Source organism: Leptidea sinapis, chromosome 42 (genome assembly GCF_905404315.1).
Source record: "Leptidea sinapis chromosome 42, ilLepSina1.1, whole genome shotgun sequence".
In the NCBI taxonomy this organism is placed as follows: Eukaryota; Metazoa; Arthropoda; class Insecta; order Lepidoptera; family Pieridae; genus Leptidea; species Leptidea sinapis.
The window spans coordinates 4,250,051-4,270,142 of record NC_066306.1 but is presented as its reverse complement, the minus strand read 5'-3'; the positions used below and the strand labels follow the sequence as shown (position 1 = coordinate 4,270,142).

The 20,092-nt window shown below is 33.4% G+C and overlaps 1 protein-coding gene across 2 annotated transcripts in view; it reads left to right on the top strand.

The window, feature by feature from the left end:
* The window catches only part of LOC126976751 (uncharacterized), a 69,938-nt gene that overhangs the window by 17,398 nt on the left and 32,448 nt on the right, over positions 1–20,092 (top strand). The window contains exon 1 of one of the 2 annotated variants that reach the window (XM_050825314.1): positions 19,788–19,932. The exons of the other annotated variant lie outside the window; for it this stretch is intronic. The gene's annotated coding sequence lies outside the window, so the exon portion shown is untranslated. Of the gene's footprint in view, positions 1–19,787; positions 19,933–20,092 lie in introns of those variants that run through there. 2 annotated transcript variants of the gene reach the window in all.

Below are 20,092 nucleotides of genomic sequence, written 5' to 3'. Positions count from 1 at the left end.
TGTTTGTTTCCGCGTCATGGATGTTTATTATGGATGTTTTGTTTGGAGGATGTTCGCTATGTATTTATGTATGTTAAAGTAAGTATATTGTATTAAATATATCACTGTCTTGTACCCATAGTACAGGCTATGCGTAGTTTGGGGCAAGATAATTAAAAAAACCTTGGTCCTAAAGAATTATCGAGAGCAAAATTTAAAAGAAATAAACATTTTAACTGTTGCCTGTCAATACATTAATGTTATGTTAATAAATAGGCAAATAAGTAAATTTTCTAGAACAGTCATTAACATAATGTTAAACCCAGCAACAAACATATTCTTATTATGCCTACTACACGGCTAAGTCGAACTCGACTAACTAGTACGAAGTCTTTTGTGGGGCGATGTATGTGCTTTTACAACAAGATCCCAGAAAATGTTCAAAGCAAATGGATTACGAAATTCAAAATAATTGTTAGGAGATGTTTATGTGGTAGAGGTTTCATCATTATCATCATCATCAGCCGGAAGACGTCCCCTGTTGGACAAAGGCCTCCCCCAAAGATTTCCACGACGATCGGTCCAACTTGCGCTGCCCTCATGTAACGTATTCCGGCGATCTTGATCAGATCTTCCATCGGTAAATCGGTAAAGGTTTACTATTAGATAAATTACTTTTATAATGATACCACAAAAATTGCATATATATACACTAGCCGATCCCGCCCGCTTCGCTGGGCGTATTTTAAAAGGAGATAAATTAATGAAGGAAAATTGGAATTCGAAAACTAAACCATAAAAACCTAGAAAGTAGCCATAAACCATCTGGGAAAAAATTTCGCATCGAATGGTGGTAGTTTCATGTCGATACGATCAGTGTCAATCAAGCCTCAAACAAAGACCATATTCATTATATATATTCTAATATATAAAATCCTCGTGTCATGGTGTTAAACATTGAACTCCTCCGAAACAGCTTGACCGATTCTCATGACATTTTGAGTGCATATTGGGTAGCTCTGAGAATCGGACAACATCTATTTTTCATCCCCTTAAATGTTAAGGGTGGTCCACACGAATTCTTTATGACATTTTTTGGACATTTTTTTAATTTGCTTGATTATGAGTCAGCATTACAAAATACATACAACTTCAAATTTTCACGCATCTACGGATCAACAGTTACTTTTGTATCGCGATTTTAATATCGGCAATACAACGTTTGCTGGGTCAGCTAGTATATATATAGAAGATTATTTAGTAATAGGTTAGCATATTGAGATAGTAGTAGGGTGTCCTTACATACAAAAGATACATTTCTATAGCAATAAACTTTATTTACGTCGTAAGAAAAATGATTTTGCATTTTTATCGTTTCAAGTAGACGTGCGCACGAACGACTATCACAGTCACGGCTGTCGCTATAATCATATCCACGATTTCGCACGGTTTGAGACTACGAAACGAGACGAACTTTCGATACCTACTTGAAATTACCTCGTTGTCATTAAATAAAAAAATATAACTTATTAAATAGAAAATATTATATTATGATCACATCATCATCATCAGCCGGAAAACGTCCACTGCTGGACAAAGGCCTCCCCCAAAAATTTCCACGACGATCGGTCCTGCGCTGCCCTCATCGAACGTATTCCTGCGATATTGACCAGACCCTGCGTCTTACGGTACGTGGTCGCCATTCGAGGACTTTACTGCCCCAATGGCCATATGTCCGTCGAACTATGTGCCCTACCTACTGCCACTTCAGTTTCGCAATCGTTTGGACTATGTCGGTTACTTTGGTATGTTCACATAATACGTGCAAACCAAATATGCAATAAATTTTATTATACAAAATTATATTCTGACGTAATTTTATTTAAAAAAAAGAAGCCCGGTAGTTTCTTCTCGTTTTTCTCAGGTCTGAGTCATAAATTTTCGAATATGTGGTAGTTTTTTGGCGTTAAATAAGTGATTTTAAATCCTATTTTGAACATTTTAAATTTGATATCATTTCATGCCAAAATAAATCTATAATCCACTAAATATATATGGAAATATATATATTTTTTATTTGAAACACTTTCAAGCCTTTACTTTTCCACCGGCCATGCCTAGCACATACAGGTGATCAAAATGGTGAAATCCCGTACAGAAAATATAAAATAAATACAAAACTTATATAAAATGTGTGGTATCCGTTGCGTCTTGTTTTACTTTTAAATTTGTACCATTTAGGGACAATGCGGGATTCGAACCAGGACCTCTCGGGGAACGCCCTGGGTTGGGAAGAGCGAAACAAAGCCAACCGTACGAATGAAGCATACTCCTAAAACCTTGGTTTGTCAAACTCAGGTTGTGATATCTACAGGATGTATTTAAGAGTTGATAACCAACCAATCAAACTTTTTTTAGGTGAGCTCCACAATCTAGTACATAATAAAATATAATCACCTATAAAATTTATGACTTTTTTCTTTTATGACTTACTCGTGTTATGACTATTTGACGTTTGAGTATTTCTGTATATTGTATTTGAAATGATGTGTTAAAAGAGTAGCAATGATTTTCTTGCCATTTCTTCTTATTAGCTCAACCCCTTACGAAGTGGCGGTAAATTCAATTACAGAAATAACTATTTCGACATTCATAATTGTCATTTGCGTGACCTACATGAATAAAGTGATTTTGATTTGATTCGATTTGATTTGAATAACCTTATAAATGTTATTAATATTATAAATTTCAAATAGCAATTGAGAACTATGTAATAAACTTTTTAATATAATAATAGCGACCTCCATTATTTCCGGCTGTCTCAACACCAGACCAGCTACGCAATATAGCTTTCTTCATTGCGCATAAACTATTGAATCATAAAACAGAAATAGTTACCTTTGTAATGATGTCAATGTAATTTGTAACCAGACACACGCTTAACGCTTGTTCACAATAACATTCCATCTTCCAAATACATCCAACATGAATTGAAATCTAATTGAACACGCACAATAGCACTCATGGTGAAGTCAAAGTAAGTAAATAATCTATAAACAGAACATCTTGAACAACGATCTGTATAGCCGAGTGGTTAGCGATCCTACCTACTAAGCTAGAGGTCCCGGGTTCGAATCCCGGTAGGTGCAAGCATTTATATGATGAATATAGATGTTTGTTTCCGAGTCATGGATGTTTAAATGTATTTATATATGTTTAAGTAAGTATATTGTATTAAATATATCATTGTCTTGTAACCCATAACACAGGCTATATATGCTTAACTTGGGGCAAGATAATTTGTGTAAAAAAGTGTGTCAATATTTTATCTTCGCGATAAATAGGCGACACAAGTGGTAAGAAGCTGGGGGGAAGAGGTCGCTTAACAGGGTTAGCACTTCTGAGTTAAAAAAAAATATTTGACTGTCTTTGTTTTCTTTTCTGATGGTAGGTAGATGATCATGCTAAGATTGAATATGTTAGTGACTTTTTAATAAATTAAATTAATAAAAGTTCTAGTAGGAAAGATGTTCTACTTACTCGAAGCCGCGCACTCTAAACTCGAAATGTTTCATGCTATGGCGAAAATGACGAACAAAGTACTGGTCTTATTGTTAAGTAATCATATGAAAAGAAAACATAAGAACAAAAACAATATCTAAGTAAAATATCTATACAAAGATATCGGTATTATATGCTATTATTACATACATACATACATACATAAAATCACGCCTCTTTCCCGTAGGGATAGGCAGAGACCACTTCTTTCCACTTGCTACGATCCTTACATACTTCTTTCGCTTCGTCCACTTTCATTATTCCTTTCATACATGCTCTCGGGCTTAGGGTACTCTTGACCTGGCCTTTTTTCAAGACGTCCCTGATTTGATCTTGAAACGTCCGCCTAGGTCTACCCCTTCCAACACTTTCATTCACACTGGCCTTATACACTTTCTTCGTCAATCGTTCTTCATTCATTCTCTCGACATGTCCAAACCATCTCAGCATACCTTTCTCAATTTTTGTCACAACATCTTCTTTCAGATGCTATTATTATACTTCATATATTTATTAATATAATTGTACTTTTGTTACATGTATGTAACGAAAGTAAATCAAATTAAAGTTATGTAAGTACATTAATTAATAATGAACATTCTTTTAAGGTGTTTTCTTTCATGTGCATCGAGACCTACATTAAAATCAAATTAAATAAAAATAAATGATAAAAACACTAATTTTAAAAAATAATTTTCATATAATTAATAGAATTTGTTATTTTAACTTGCTTATTGATTAGCTTAACTTTTTGTAGATAACTTTATTATCTTCTTAATAGTGATTGTCATTATTATAACACTAGAAATAAGGGATTGCTTGTAACTAATTCTAGTAGGCTTCATAAGATACATAATAGCTTTAAGGGTAAATGTATGTACACTTCTATAATAAAGTCCCAGCCACTGTTCACGCATTATCTATAAATAAATTAAAATGTTTTATAAAAAAAAATGGCTCTGTCGTAAATTCTATTACTCCACTGCTGAATATCTAAATGGTCGGACAGCCTGGGACTAGATTGTGATTATTTTATAGCGATAGAAATGACTGTGCAATATGGTATATTTTTATTGAAAAGAGCGCTAGGAGAGTTTCTTGCGCCGCTTCTTCTCTCTCAGAGCGCCATTTGTTTCCGAAGCGGTAGTAGTATGTAGTAGTTATTAGAAATGACATCAAAAAGAATTCTAAAGGAATCAGTTTTGAGAAAATAAATGCCTTTTATGCCTTATCTTACATCTAGATAATAAATATATTATCATGAAGATGCGTGAATAATATAACAATATTTATTATAAGTCCAATTCATATAATAAATAACTTATATATAGAAACTAAGTAAAATATTTCCAAACTTCCTTCCAACGTAACATCTAACATAACACTGGTCACTACGCAACCTTGAGAGGTCAAGGACCCCGCTCTTCTTCATGTTCACAACTTAGTTTTAACTTACTAGTTACGACACACAAAGGCTGCCCGCTTATGCTCATCCAACTCAATGCCTTCGTCATGCATTGCTTGGCTAACGCCAATAAAAAAAAACAAACTGAGTCACATGTTTCATTTAAAAACGGGTAAGTTTATGCTTGCAGACATAAATTTTTAATGGTCGTAACACATTCCGGACACAAATTTGTTAAAGATGGCTAAAAATTTGTGAAATATAGTATGAAATATTAAAATATTATTGAATATGAATGGTTCAATTGTTATTAGGTCATCATCTCCGCCCATTACATGTAAGCTTCTGGCACAGTAGATAAAATCGTTGACACTCACCATAGAGCCCCCGGTTCGATACTCTCCCGCTACGTACCAATGTATATCGGTTTTGCGAATTCTTGTGTACGTTTATCCGACCCTTTACAAAAACGGCAAGGCTCTCGTATTACAAGAGACAGTGGGCCGTGGTGATTACTCACCACAGATATGACAGTCAAATTCGGTTACAGTAACATTAGATTACAATATGTTCGTAAAAAGTTGAGCTCGTAGAAGAACATACAAGAAACTCAACGGCCACTCTTTTCAATCAAATAGAGTGTTTTACAATGGTTGTAATATACAATATACAATAATAAGAAATTTGTAAGGTGCTGCATCCAATATATTATGAGTCGTGTTTAAATAGTATAAATTATTTCATTAAAAGTAATAAAGAATTGCCTGTATAAATATAAATTATCGTATATTGGATGGAACCTTTAGAGCTTGAATTCATTGTTTCGTGAAAACGATGATAGTTTTTACTGTCATAATTAGTAATTGCATCCAACAAATATAATGATTTTATAACAGGTCGACCTGGCACCACAAGCAGTTATTCTAATAGTTATGCTCATAAGTTGTAACTAACACAAAGCACAGTAAGATAAGTATTTATTGAAGAATTTATTGTTTATAAAATATAAAAAGAAATATAGCATTATAATTCGTTATAAATAGCGAATAATGAACCGACAGTTGTTTCTACTCTTGTACATATAATTGTCCTGCTGTCGACGTTTAGTCGACACTTGATAGTGTCGGTAATACTTTTGTGATTTCTCTGGTGTTCCAAGTTTTCTCACCTCCTCAAATGCCGAGTTATAATAGTTGTTATGGGTACATCTTGTTCTAGTAATCATAACAGTACAGCATTAACTTAGATTAATTATTGAAGCGAAAAGTCGATGAAACGAAAAAGCAGACAGAGAAATAAATTCACAAGATTCAACGTGGGAGAAAATGAGATATACGGTGTTTTGGTACCAGGCGATCATAGATGAAGAAGAAATTGTCTTACGTGTAACGCGAGTATACCTTAATACATTCTGACGTCATGCTCACGACGTATTACTACATAGACACCAGGATAACATAAATATGGTAGCGATGATAGTAATGTCTTTCATAACGGTTGAAATCACCTGTCATCCTAGCAACATGTACCAGGGCTCCATATGCAGCTTAGAAGTTCATGCACAATTCAGGAATCACTTCTGACATGTATACTTTGTACGCACGCATTTTTTTATTATTTCAATCTTAATTTGAAACGTAATACAGTAAATGGCGACACTAAAATGAGACAAACATACATCCATAGGATTTTGCCTATGGGAGAATGAAAATGAATATTGACTAGAGGTGCTTGCTTTTGCGATGCCTTGAAAACATATATCGATGAATAACATAGATTGAATATAAAATTTAATATAATACAGATACATAAACTACAATTTAAATAAAACTGAAACTCTTTAAATTAAATTAATAAAAAAAGTACTGGTAGTAAACAGTGAACGCATAAAATAAAGTCATAATGAAAATGACTGGTAGTAAATCAAAAACGGTAGGAAAAAGATAGTAAAAGAACTGGAAAAAAAAATTAACAAAAAAACAACCAAGTTCAAAAACACTATTCCAAAACAAAAGAAATAATATGCACTAAAAAGTATAAAAATAATTGCATATTTTTATACAATCTAATAAATTAACCTAATTCTAGTTACGATTATTGTTATTTTTGTAATCGGTGTCCTTCCGCCGCAACCCTCTCTCACCTCTCATGACTCAAACCATCTCACCTATAACAATGTATGTGGTTACAAATATATTTTGATGACACCGACTCCAAAAATTACAATAATCGTGGAATTACAATGGGACCACACGGGAAGCACATGCTTTCAAATAAAAAAAAGAATTATCAAAATCGGTTCACCCATTCGAAAGTTTTGAGGTAACAAACATAAAAAAAATACCGACGAATTGAGATTCTCCTCCTTTTTTTGAAGTCGTTTAAAAGTATTTTTAAAGACGCTTATATAAAGGAGTTTTCCAGTTTGTAATTTGAAACGCAGTCAGTGTTATGTGTTATATTTAGAAGACAATTTAGGGAAGTAACCCACTCTAACTGGAAGTTTGGAGCAGGTGTCTAAACAAATTTGGGACACATGTGTTGTACCGTTCATGTTCCATTATATATATTAGTGTCACACCGTGTATTCTGTACGTCCTAAGAAATATGTACGCATTTTTTTCTTTTTTGAAGTAAAACTTATTTTCGCACTCTTGACTTGGGGAGTAAGCTGGTAAATGCATGACGAGAGCGTTACGGATGAACGCTAGCGTTACGCGAACGGTGATTTCTTGATTTATTTCATATTTCGTAATATCATTTGGTTCTTGAAAAATTTTATAATAGTCGTCTGATCTAAAGCATACTTTTTTTATCTGTTAATAAATTTCATCAAACTGAATTTCTTTGAGCCTTTGTCGCCAATTGAAACCAATTGGATTCTCTAGTAGCAACCACCCCTGCCGCATGGTAAATTATTAGTAATCAGATGAACATCTAACAGCGGTTCCCAATATATTATCTACAGATAGAGATAAATTACTAGCTTCTACTGTCAGTAATTTGCTGTCAATAATCTGAAGCTGTCCCAATAAGTCATTCTTATTGCCTTATACGGACGCGTGAATTGGAATTTCCATACAAATTTCTATCGCTGGTAAGCTATACGTCGGCCCATTTACAGACGACGTGTACGGATAAGGTAAGTTACCGTCGATAAGTTTATTGGTACAGAAAAGTCAACGATATTTACGATTTTTATCTCAAGTAAAAGATAGACTGAATTGGGAACGGCCGTAAGAGGAGTCCCCACTTCTTTAGTTATTCACATTTTTTTTTTATAAGGGACGAGACGAGCAGGACGTTCAGCTGATGGTAATTGATATGCCATGCCCATTACAATACAGTGCCGCTCAGGATTCTCAAAAAAGCCAAAAATTCTAAGCGGCACTACAATTGCGCTCGTCACCTTGAGACATAAGATGTTAAGCCTCATTTGCCCAGTAATTTCACTAGCTACGGCGCCCTTCAGACCGAAACACAGTAATGCTTACACATTACTGCTTCACGGCAGAAATAGGCACCGTTGTGGTACCCATAGTCTAGCCGGCTTCCTGTGCAAAGGAGCCTCCTACTGGTAATATGGTCCCACATAAAGTTATACTAGCGTAATAGACAAACACTCTCCTCATTAGGGCCAGACTAAATTTAAAATGTTCATGTGTGCTACTTTTACATATCGTACGTGTGTAATATTTTGTTTTTAGACAATGCCAAATATGGATACAGACGTCATATTACGTACGTTTATTTTCTAACTCATATTTTTTTTAATTAATATAATCTTTACAAAATAGGGTGTTTACTGCGTATATAAAATGTAATATAAAAGTATTTTAGTGAATATGTTCTACGAAAATTCTTCGAAAGCAGTATTTCCTGTGAAATGTTTTTATTTGGATTGTTGATGTATGTAGATCACAACACAATCTAACACCGAACACGACACTATTATAATTTGATTAATATCCGTTAAAACACAGAAAAATAACGTTAAAAATACTTTAATTAAAATACAGGAGACTAATGGATACTAAATTATTTCAAAATGGTTTTACGTTCTTCACCTTTTCCGTCTCTTTCTCACACCTAGGTTTTTATGTAAGGAGAGTTTTCTCACTTTCACACAGGGTTCAACTATTACCGGTAGTATACTAAGTTTATGGTTTTTCATATAATATATCAAATCAAATCCGTCGTGCGTGTACTAGGCACGTTCAAAAACGCATCGAAACTGTTTTAATGTATAATACAATATGAGATATGATAATAAATCGTATTAGATGTAAGCCTTCAATGTAATAGTCATGCGATCTGAGGCGCACATTATAGAAGCCCATTAATCAAACCACACCTTGTACTTTACTTTCCTACGGTTTCATTATAAAATATGGCTGCAAAATATATTTCTACCCGCATTTGACGCTTTCCGAACTCACATTATAACTATATTATACAATCCTAAATTTTTATGACTATTTTTTACTGCATATTAACTTTCATTTCAACTCCATATCAATTTTATATACCTATTTTATTTTATACATACATATATATATATATATATATATATATAAGAGATTTCCACGTATATAGTCACTCATCACGATATCTCTGGAACCATAAGGCGTAGAGACTTGAAATTTGGTAGAAATATTCCTTTCGCCGAGTAGAGATCAGCCAAGAATTTAAAGAAATTCCATCCGCAAGAGTTTTTTTTAATTACATAACAACGGGTCCGCTAGTTTTTAATATACTTATAGTACATGGATATTGATATATTTTATAAAACTTCGTCAGGCTTGAGGTTACAAAGTTAGCGAAAATAATTTGCATGTGTTAGATTAATATTGCTCTCCGCTGCGCTGCAACTAGATACCGCACTACCTAAGAACAATAGCCTTTTTAATACGGCAACCATTACATGCTCGTGTGCGTGGCTTTCAAATTTAATAACATACGCTTCGAGTTATTTTACATTGAAATTAATAAAATAAAATTACGTACTGATGCTAATATTATGTGATCCCTAATGTATGTCTTTCTTATTTCTTGTAGTATTATTTTACAAAGTTTTACCACGCAATCTAATTTGCATGTTTTTTTATAATCTTAGAGGGACAACATAAGAGATATAGGAGTGTTTGTATCCTCTTTAAAGATGGGAGGTAGTTGCTATTTTTGAAGGCGTCCATATCAGTATTATATTCAAGACGTCACTGTGTGCAATGTTTTGAAAAAATAAAATAAAATTAGTCTTTATAACTAACTTTAGTTTCTAATTTACTATCAAATTTAATTTATTTTGTCAAGATACCGTTAAAAATAAGCCAGGCCTATACCGGAACTTTTTAATTAACTTCCCAAGTCGTTTACATAAATACTATTTACTACATTTTGTTCATATACACAGCTATCGCCAAATGACCTGCATATTTCTTGCCTGATTCTTCTCATATTCAACGTGGTTTGCCTTGTATTAACTTAAAGAGAATGGATCCTTTTAAAGATCTGATATTTTTTACAGCTATGAATAAAAATTTGGACAAATACGAACAGTTTTAAGTAAGACTAGTTTATAAAATAGGGATAATTCATACACTTATAATCTAACCTCTAGTTAAGGTATGGTTAAATGTAATACTAACTGCCTTACGGGACTATATACTAACTGCATTAATACGACACTCAATGAATAATGTTGTCTTATCCAATTTTAAATTTAATCAACACCATAAAACACATTAGAATTAGGTTCCAAACTTTGGTAGTAGAAAAAAGGTCCTAGAAAGCCTCATTGGTGAGGATCACCGCACATTCGGTGGTGTGGATGTCTGTCAAGTTCTTTTTTATGCCAGTAAGGGACGAGACGAGCAGGACGGTCAGCTGATGGTAACCGATACGCCTGCACATTACAATGCAGTGCATAGGATTCTTGATAAGCCCAAAATTCTGAGCGGCACTTCAATTGCGCTCATCACCTTGACACATAAGATAATGGGACTTAACCATTTGCCCAGTAATTTCACAAGCTACGGCGCCCTTGAGACCGAAACACAGTAATGCTTACACATGACTGGTTCACGGCAAAAATAGTCGCTGTTGTAATTTTTTTTTTATGGAATAGGAGGACAAACGAGCGTACGGGTCACCTGGTGTTAAGTGATCACCGCCGCCCATATTCTCTTGCAACACCAGAGGAATCACAAGAGCGTTGCCGGCCTTTAAGGAAGGTGTACGCGCTTTTTTTGAAGGTACCCATGTCGTATCGTCCCGGAAACATCGCACAAGGAAGCTCATTCCACAGCTTTGTGTAGTTGTGGTTCCCATAATGTAGCCGGCATCCTGTACAAAGGAGCCTCCTACTGGTCTGCGGCTTGTGGTGCAAAAGTGGAATTGGTGTGTGTGTTTAGGTCTTACCCTCATTTCATTTACCCTCTTTTTATTCAAGTTCCACAAAAGTAATATTTTTGTATATTAATTTCAGTTAAACACTATTATACTACATGTTGTAAGTATAACACTAGTTATACTAACAATACGTAGAAATACAATAATACAACGTTATAATGCAGCTATAAAATATAACAGCTCATAATCATATTATTCATATGCAAACTTTGTAAAATTGGGTCGGAGTTAAGTATATGTGACGTCGTGTTGACGCATTACACTAACTAATTAACTTCTATATTTAAGGCTTCATTTAAACCAGTCAAATTAAGAACTGGTACTAGGTGATGTTTCGGAACTCCTGTGTGGAAGTCCAAAGACTAAACTTAAATTTTTATTTAGGCACACAAAGAAACTGCAATAAATTATAAACTAAGTAATATAGTTTACAATATTTATATATGCATTCATTATACCTGCATTCTAAGGCACAAAAAGCGGGTATAGCTTGTTTTTTACATAGATAACAAAATTTAATGTCTCAATAAAGCTTAAACCTGAGATTAAGGATTGATCTCCGCTGCGCTCCAACTAGATACCGCAGGCGTAGTCGCAAAGAGCGGCAACAAATACTGCGCCCAAGTATTCGAGCCAGTCTCGAACAATCAGTCACAGGTTGCTTAAATCTTTACTTATAATTGAAACATAAATGCCGGGTTGCGCAGTGAAAGTGCTTTGTGAAAATAATAAGAAAGACACTGGGAACACATATCCTCAGTAATTTTTGAATATTTTATTAATTTCAATGTAAAATAACACGAAACGTATGTTTCAAAATTTGAAAGATGCCATTGAGTGTCAAGATGCCACGCACACAAGCATCTATTAGTTGCCGTAATAAAAAAGCTATTGTTCTTAGGTAGTGCGGTATCTAGTTGGAGCGCAGCTGAGACCAATACTTAATCTAAGGAATTTATATTTCGTGTAATAACACGAACCAATCACTTTGTTTCTATACGTCCTGAAAATTAAAACACTTTTTTTCAAGGGGTCTTAGGTTAGTACCTACTTGGGAAAACATTCCACGTTTTAAAGTAATTCCTTTAGTTACATTTTATTTGATTTGATTGTTCCAATTCTTGCTCACATTTTGGTATACAAAGTTAAGAGAGAATTGAAGAATAATTTTTATTTATAATAATAAATAAATATAACTATTGTAATTAGACTATTAAATTTTTAAAAAACGAAAGAGAGACTGCAAATTCCCGGTGTTTTTCTGAATTTATCTATAAATTAACCAAAAAAAAAAATGTGAATCTATTTAAAAGCTTATTCTGGACATACTATCTTTTATGTTATAATATTTATAATTCTGAGTATTAAAAAATATATATGTCAAATCAAACGTAATAATCTATACTAATATTATAAAGCTGCAGTGTTTGTTTGTTTGTTTGTTTGAACGCGCTAATCTCTGGTATTACTGGTCCGATTTGAATGATTCTTTCAGTGTTGGGTAGTCCATTTATCGAGGAAGGCGGAGGATCCGTAATAAAATTGCTATTTTGTAACACAAGGTGTAAAATCGAAAACCTATTTTTGCGTGCGCTGCAAAAACTATTGACAATAGAACAAAATGATGTACAGGCTATAATAAAGGCAATATTTTATTACTTATAAAACTATCGCGTGAATTATACTTTATATGGCAAAACAACGTTTGCCGGGTCAGCTAGTTGGTAATAACGCTAAATGTAAAAGTTTCTTTATAAGACAAAATTGTTTCAATATTAATCATAACTTCATAAAAATTTCAAGTATTTCACGATGACCTTAATATATGTAGTGTTTTAAATCTGTCTGTTATTCCTTATACGTTTCAATGAAATTATTAATTAAAACGGAGGCAGTCGATAGTGATAAATTGATTTCAAAGCATTCCCGACAAAGCCGGAAGTTACCAAGCTCAATCGGGGACTCCAAGCTCATTGAACCTTTATTTTCCCCTTTCACCTATTTCCGTCCATTTCCCCGCCATCAAAGAATATTCATTTATTGCATTTTTTTCTAAATAATCTAATCTTAAAATTATTTTCTATGTATAACCTGTTTTTGAATCATAAGTAAATATAATATGACATCAAAAAGACATCAAAAAGAATAATGACATCAAAAAGAATTCTAAAGGAATCAATTTTGAGAAAATAAATGCCTTTTATGCCTTTTATGCCTAATATAGCTGTTAAATTCTATAAAATAACTTATTGAAATAAACGATATCGTTTATTGGTCGAGAAAAGTTTTTGCGATCAGATTCTCAATTCAGTTGTCGTTAGTAAATTATTTACATACAAGCAATGTCCCGCGGTTTCACTCGCGTACATACCTATCTCGTTGTAGAGGAAAATCTACTAAGTCGGACTATTGATTTAATTTTGTTTTCATAAAGTTTTTATTCCACTCAATTATTATTGCATTATTTTCTTTAGATTGACATTTTTAAATTCGTTATATCTTTTGCATTTAATGTCCGATTTTAATAATTTAAAAAGCATTTTACAGGTATTAAAACGGGATAAGGATAGAAGATAAAATTAATGGGATAAGGATTAATACAGAGCTTATGGAGAATATGGTTTGATTATTGTCGGCACATTTATCGTGGCTTATGCCTTATGCTTAGTTAGTTATCTACAGTAGTTGGACTTATGGTATTGCAGACTTTTTTGTAGATATTGATACATTCTATAATATTATACAACATTTTTTTCTTCTATCATAAAAAGTTTCCGATGCGCACGCGTTGACAGTTTTTTATGACAAATTTTTTCACACCTTGGGTTATATTATTGAATTTTTATTAGGGATACGTCACTCAGTGAAGATGCATTTTTAAAATAGGTCCAGTAGTTTTTGTGTGAAAACATTACTAACATACATACAAGAGCAAGATATGCCGGCCATCAAAGCATCACTTAACCCCATTGACAAAGTCGCGAGCAAAATAACCATGCATAATTATGAAACACATATTTGAATACCATGGTAATATTTTTCTTATTATTGAATCACATACATCATCTTCTAACAGTTCTAAACCCAGTGGGAGGCTATGGGCTAATAGTAGATCATGGGTGTGGTACACAGGTAACGGCACCTATTTCTGTCGTGAAGCAGTAATGTGTAAGCATTATTGTATTTCGGTTAGAAAGGCGCCGTAGGTAGCGAATCTACTGGGCAAATGAGACTTATCTTACACTTACATCTTATGTCTCAAGGTGACGAGCGCAATTGTAGTGCCGCTCAGAATTTTTGGGATTTTCAAGAATCCTAAGCGGCACTAGATTGTAATCGGCAAGGCGTATCAATTACCATTTGCTGAACATCCTACTTGTCTCGTCCCTTATTGTCATTAAAAAATACTCCAAACAGTTGAACTCCTTACAAACCTTTTCCATTTCCATTTCCAGAAAATAATATCATTAACCTTACTTGTCGTTAAAATCGAAGGCTTAAAGCAGAAGTACTTGTCTTAATTATTATATCATTAGTTACAATTGCACCTCCAGCCACCGTGACAACACTAATTAATAAGTAATCAATTATATAACCTTTGCTGTTTAGACTGTTTGAGTGTTTTGTACAAGAGTGCAATTAATTTAACTTACTTTTATTTATTTGTAATGCTCGCTAATGACTAATTTGGGTCATTTCATTAGAACTAATATTGGGCTTAACTCTACAACGAAACAAATATAAAAAAGACGCAATAATGATCACTTCATACTACCAAAGCTAAGGACCAATTATGGACTGAAAACAATTACGTATGAAGGTGCTAAACTGTACAATGAACTATCTTCGGATATCAAAGATGCAGGCACTTTTAATTTATTCAAGTTTATTTTAATTATTTAGTTTTATACCTATGTTTATCATAAGGACGATTCATAGATTATTAATTTATAAATATTGTTCTCATAGTAAGTGACAGTTTTTAATGTTTTTAATGAGAATAAATAATCTTTAAACCGAACTCTTCTCTTATTAGAACATGTTATAACAGTATAACTAATGTAGCACTAAATTACATCTAGACATTTTTTATGAATCAGAAAATAAGTTTAAAAACAAGATATTGTCACCATTCAATTCCTAAGTGTTTGTTTTAACTGTTAGCTCTAATCTTAAAGATGCATTTTTATTTAAATTCAAATTCAAATACACTTTATTCATGTAGGTCACGGAAATAACACTTATCAATGTCAAAAAAAAATAAAAATATTGTTTCTTATTGAACTTACCGCTACTTCGTAAAGGGTTGAGCCAATGAGAAGAAGTAGCACAAAACTCATTGCCACTCTTTTAAGTCAAGATTTACATTTTAATTGTTTTACAAATCATTTCAATTACAATATATGCAAAGTGACGCAACAAAAATACTCAAATGTCAAAAACTGAAAGGTTTACACGAGTAAGTCAAAAAAAGAAAAAAAAGTAAATTAATACTTATAAACACAAGAGTTATTGAGTATAGTAGGTGCATCCATCCTCACATACCGTGAATAAAAAGAGGCATTATGTGAGCATTTCATAAAAAAAAATATAAAATAAGTTTAACTTTAAAGGAAATAATAATAATAAAAAACACATCAAGCAGACCTCCTGGTAACAAGATCATCCAGCCACCACGTATTCATTTTTATATTAAATTATTTCTTTTTTACTCCTTTTAAAATGAAAATAAAATCTGATAATTTGTAGCCTTATAACCTTAAAAAATTAAATTACTTAAGTTGACCTCATAACCATTATTGTTATTTAGTTGTATGTTTTTGGATTTAGATTTTACTTATGAACCAAACTGAGTGATGTGTTTATCTATAATAGTCAATGTATCAGTGTTTGTTCCTTTATAAAAGAAGACTCATTGTTTGTTAAACATAACATCATGTTGAAATTAAAATACAGATTCTTACGAATCCATTATCAGACGAGAATTTGGCTCATTTGTTTCGCCTGTCTTATCAATCTCTGCCGATTGTATTTATTTCCGCTTCGACAGTAAGATTGACAATCTGAACTCCAATGCGTGTCTTTATTTATTTTATTTTATTTTAAGCATTATCGTCATCATCTTTGTACAGTGCGTTTTTCAAGGAATTATTAAACATAACGTCAAATAAGTGGACACCTTTAAAAATCGCAATTCGGCTAAAAGTCGATAGCGTTTTTGTAATTTATATGAGAGAGTACGAGAAAGGCGATGATCATTGAACGGTAGCTTACCTTCAAGCCGATTTGCTATTCTATCTCAATAAATATTCTATTTCTCGTGCATTCCATTCATGTACCAGAATTTTTTGATGTCACTGATGTTAAATGATTACCGCTGCCCATGGATATCTTGAATGCCAGAAATTAATCTTGGAGATGTGTTGGAGGTCTTTGAAGGGGAACTAAGTTATTGCTTGAAGTCCACAGTCTTATGTATCTCATCATCATAATAACCAGCCTGTATTAGCCTGCTGGATATATGCATCTCTTCTTTTGCACGTCACCGAGCCAGACTTTTCAGGTCTTCTCCTCCAGCTCTCCTTTTGTCGTCGCTCTTCCTAGTCTTACATTACGTTGGTCACACAGTCGCGACTTGTATATATTGCCGTGTCCTTCCCTGGAGCATAATAAGAATAGGGAAGACCCATGGCCCAAGGGTGTCGTAAGAGGCGACTAAGGGCATATACCAGTGGGAGGCTTCTTTGCACAGGATGCCGGCTAGATTATGGGTACCACAACGGCGCCTTTTTCTGCCGTGAAGCAGTAATGTGTAATCAAATGAGACTTAACATCTTATATATCAAGGTGACGAGAAGCGGAACGTTCTGTTCGTCTCGTCTCTTATCGTCACAAAAAAAAATATAAGTATACGTGAATACTTAATCGTTACAAACTTCAACAAGACCTTGAATATACGAGTTATGTTACGAGATGTTGTTCTAAGATATTTTCAAAACATGCCGTAACATTTGAAGAGTTTGTAAGAAATGTTTACTATTTGGTACACTCTCACACAATGATCGAATATCGTTCAGGTGGTTGCATTGTTTGTGATATTTACAATAGTCGTGCTATTGTTATTCTTAGCACACATACGTGACATCCTTAGAGCTAACTAGTGACTAAACAGTACCATATAACTTGTAGAAGTGATAAAATATATTCTAATTTAAAGGCTATTGTATTCGTCTTTGTTTTTGTCTGACTGACCCGACAGACACTGTTCTGTCAATATAAAAGAAAATGAGGTAAGTATTCACGAAAAATGCTGTCTAAAACCATTTGCAATGTGTAATTCATAAGATATTATAATAGCTTTAAGGGTAAATGTATACACTTCTGTAATAAAGTCCCAGCCACTATTCAAGCATTATCTATAAATAAATTTTAATGTTTTATAAAAAAATGGCCCTGTCGTAAATCCTATTACTCCACTGCTGAATATCTAAATGATCGGACAGCCTGCGACTAGATTGTGATTACTTTATAGCGATAGAAATGACTGTACAATAATGTATATTTTTATTGAAAAGAGCGTAAAAAAAGAATGCTGGGAGAGTTTCTTGCGCCGCTTCTTCTCTCTCAGAGTGCCATTTGTTTCCGAAGCGGTAGTAGTATCTAGTAGTTAAATCAAAAAGACTTCTAAAGGAATCAATTTTGAGAAAATAAATGCCCTTTATGCCTTTTTATGCCTTTTAATCAAAGTTGATTATGTAGTAATAAAATGATAAGGATTAATATCGTATTTTTGTGCAATACATTATTTTCTTATATATCAAAGGGTTTAGACAAAGTTTCCGTTGAAAGCTCCCAGATGGATTTTTTTTTTCCGACAAAAATATCGTTAATGTATACAAAAACTTAACACAATTTTGGTGAAAATATCATGAAAATCAATGTGGTACTTTTTGAGTTTATCGCGAACAGACAGACGTGGCGGAGGAGTTTCTTTTATTATATATAGTGATTTTTACATATTTAATGAAATCCTATATCGAAAAATACCTTAACAAATATCCTACTGAATTATTAAAAGTACATCTCACTATACAATAATAAATTATTGCTGTGTATAAATATTAAAACGGTTATAAAAGTCTTTATTTCAGTAGGATTTGGACATGTTACACACACCAGATAATCGCAAACAAATTCGAGACGTATTGGAAATCATTTAAAAAAATTATCTTGTTAATCAAATTGATAAATTTACTTAAACGACTTAAAAATATTGTGAATTCATATCCTTGCCATTATTTGTCACATTATAATCCTATTTGAAGAATATGTATTCCACATATAAGGTACGTATATCATTCCCTTTATTTAAACTCAGTCAAAGTAGTACCAAAGTTACCGACATAGCCCAGATTGCGAAACTGAAGTGGTAGTGGGCACATAGCTCGACGGACACCAAGCCGTTGGGGCAGTCCTCAAATGGCGAACACTTACCGGATGATGTAGTTTTGGATGGATCGACAATCTGGACAAGATCGCCTGAATAGGTTTGATGAGGGCATTTTAGGACCGATCCTCATGGCCATCATTGGGAAAGAACTTTGTCCAGAAGTGAACGTCTTCCGACTGATGACGATGAGGTTAATAAGAGCAGTTAATTCAACAAACCTTGTTCAGTTTTTAATAATAATTATATATTAAAATCCCTTGTTTAAAAGTTTTGGAGTTAGTAGTTAGAATTTCACCACCGGACATTACGTGCAAAGTACCATCCGCATCACGTAGACGTCTGGCATTCCACAACCGCGCGTTTTGTTCGAAATTTCTTGCCTCGCACAGCCACTTTGTGGAATCAACTACCGGCAGCGGTCTTCCCGAACAGATACGACTTAGGGACCTTCTAGAAAAAAGCATACTCCCACCTTAAAGGCCGGCAACGCATTTCTTGACACACCTGTTGTTGCGGATGTTCATGGGCGGTTGCCTCACCTCTCCCCATCCAGTGAGCCTCTTGCCCGTTTGCCCCCTCTCATATAAAAAAAATAGTAGAATTGTTATAAAATATATCTTAATAATTATCTAAAAAACGAGCGATGCCCGTGATATAAAGTTCAAGGAATCGTTTTCCCACAAATTACACGGCGCTGTAACCACCGGAATTGCCTCGACATTATAATCTCATTCTTGAATCCAATTTCTTCACGTGTGAGAAAACCCATCTTCCAATAGCAAATATTAGATAGTACATAGGCAATTTCTGCTTGTAGCGTATACATCGACTTTAAGGTACAACACTCTTTTCTATTATAAATCGTGAAGAAGCAATGTATTTAAAAAGTTGAAGGAATTTGTTATAGTCTACAGACTACAAGCAATGGAGTAGCGGCAGATATCGTAAAACTTGAAACTTAGTTCAGTTTTATCCGATCTTGCGTTAGAGGTGTACGTTTTATGAGATAGATTATTCAGTGGGTAAATACTACATAATAAAATAATTAACAGTGTGGTGTTAAATATATTGAGTGACGTGGACTTATTGAGTATTTTAGTTGAGATGGATCTTCAGTCACATTAAGGTTAGTTATTACTTAACTATAATTTAATAAATAACTTTTAGACTGTGTTAATTTTGTTTACTCAATATGACATAATTTATTAATAATCATTTATGTTTTCTTTTTGTATCGCATTTTATTATGGTCTGTCATATTTCTGAGTTTTATTTTTTTCACATAG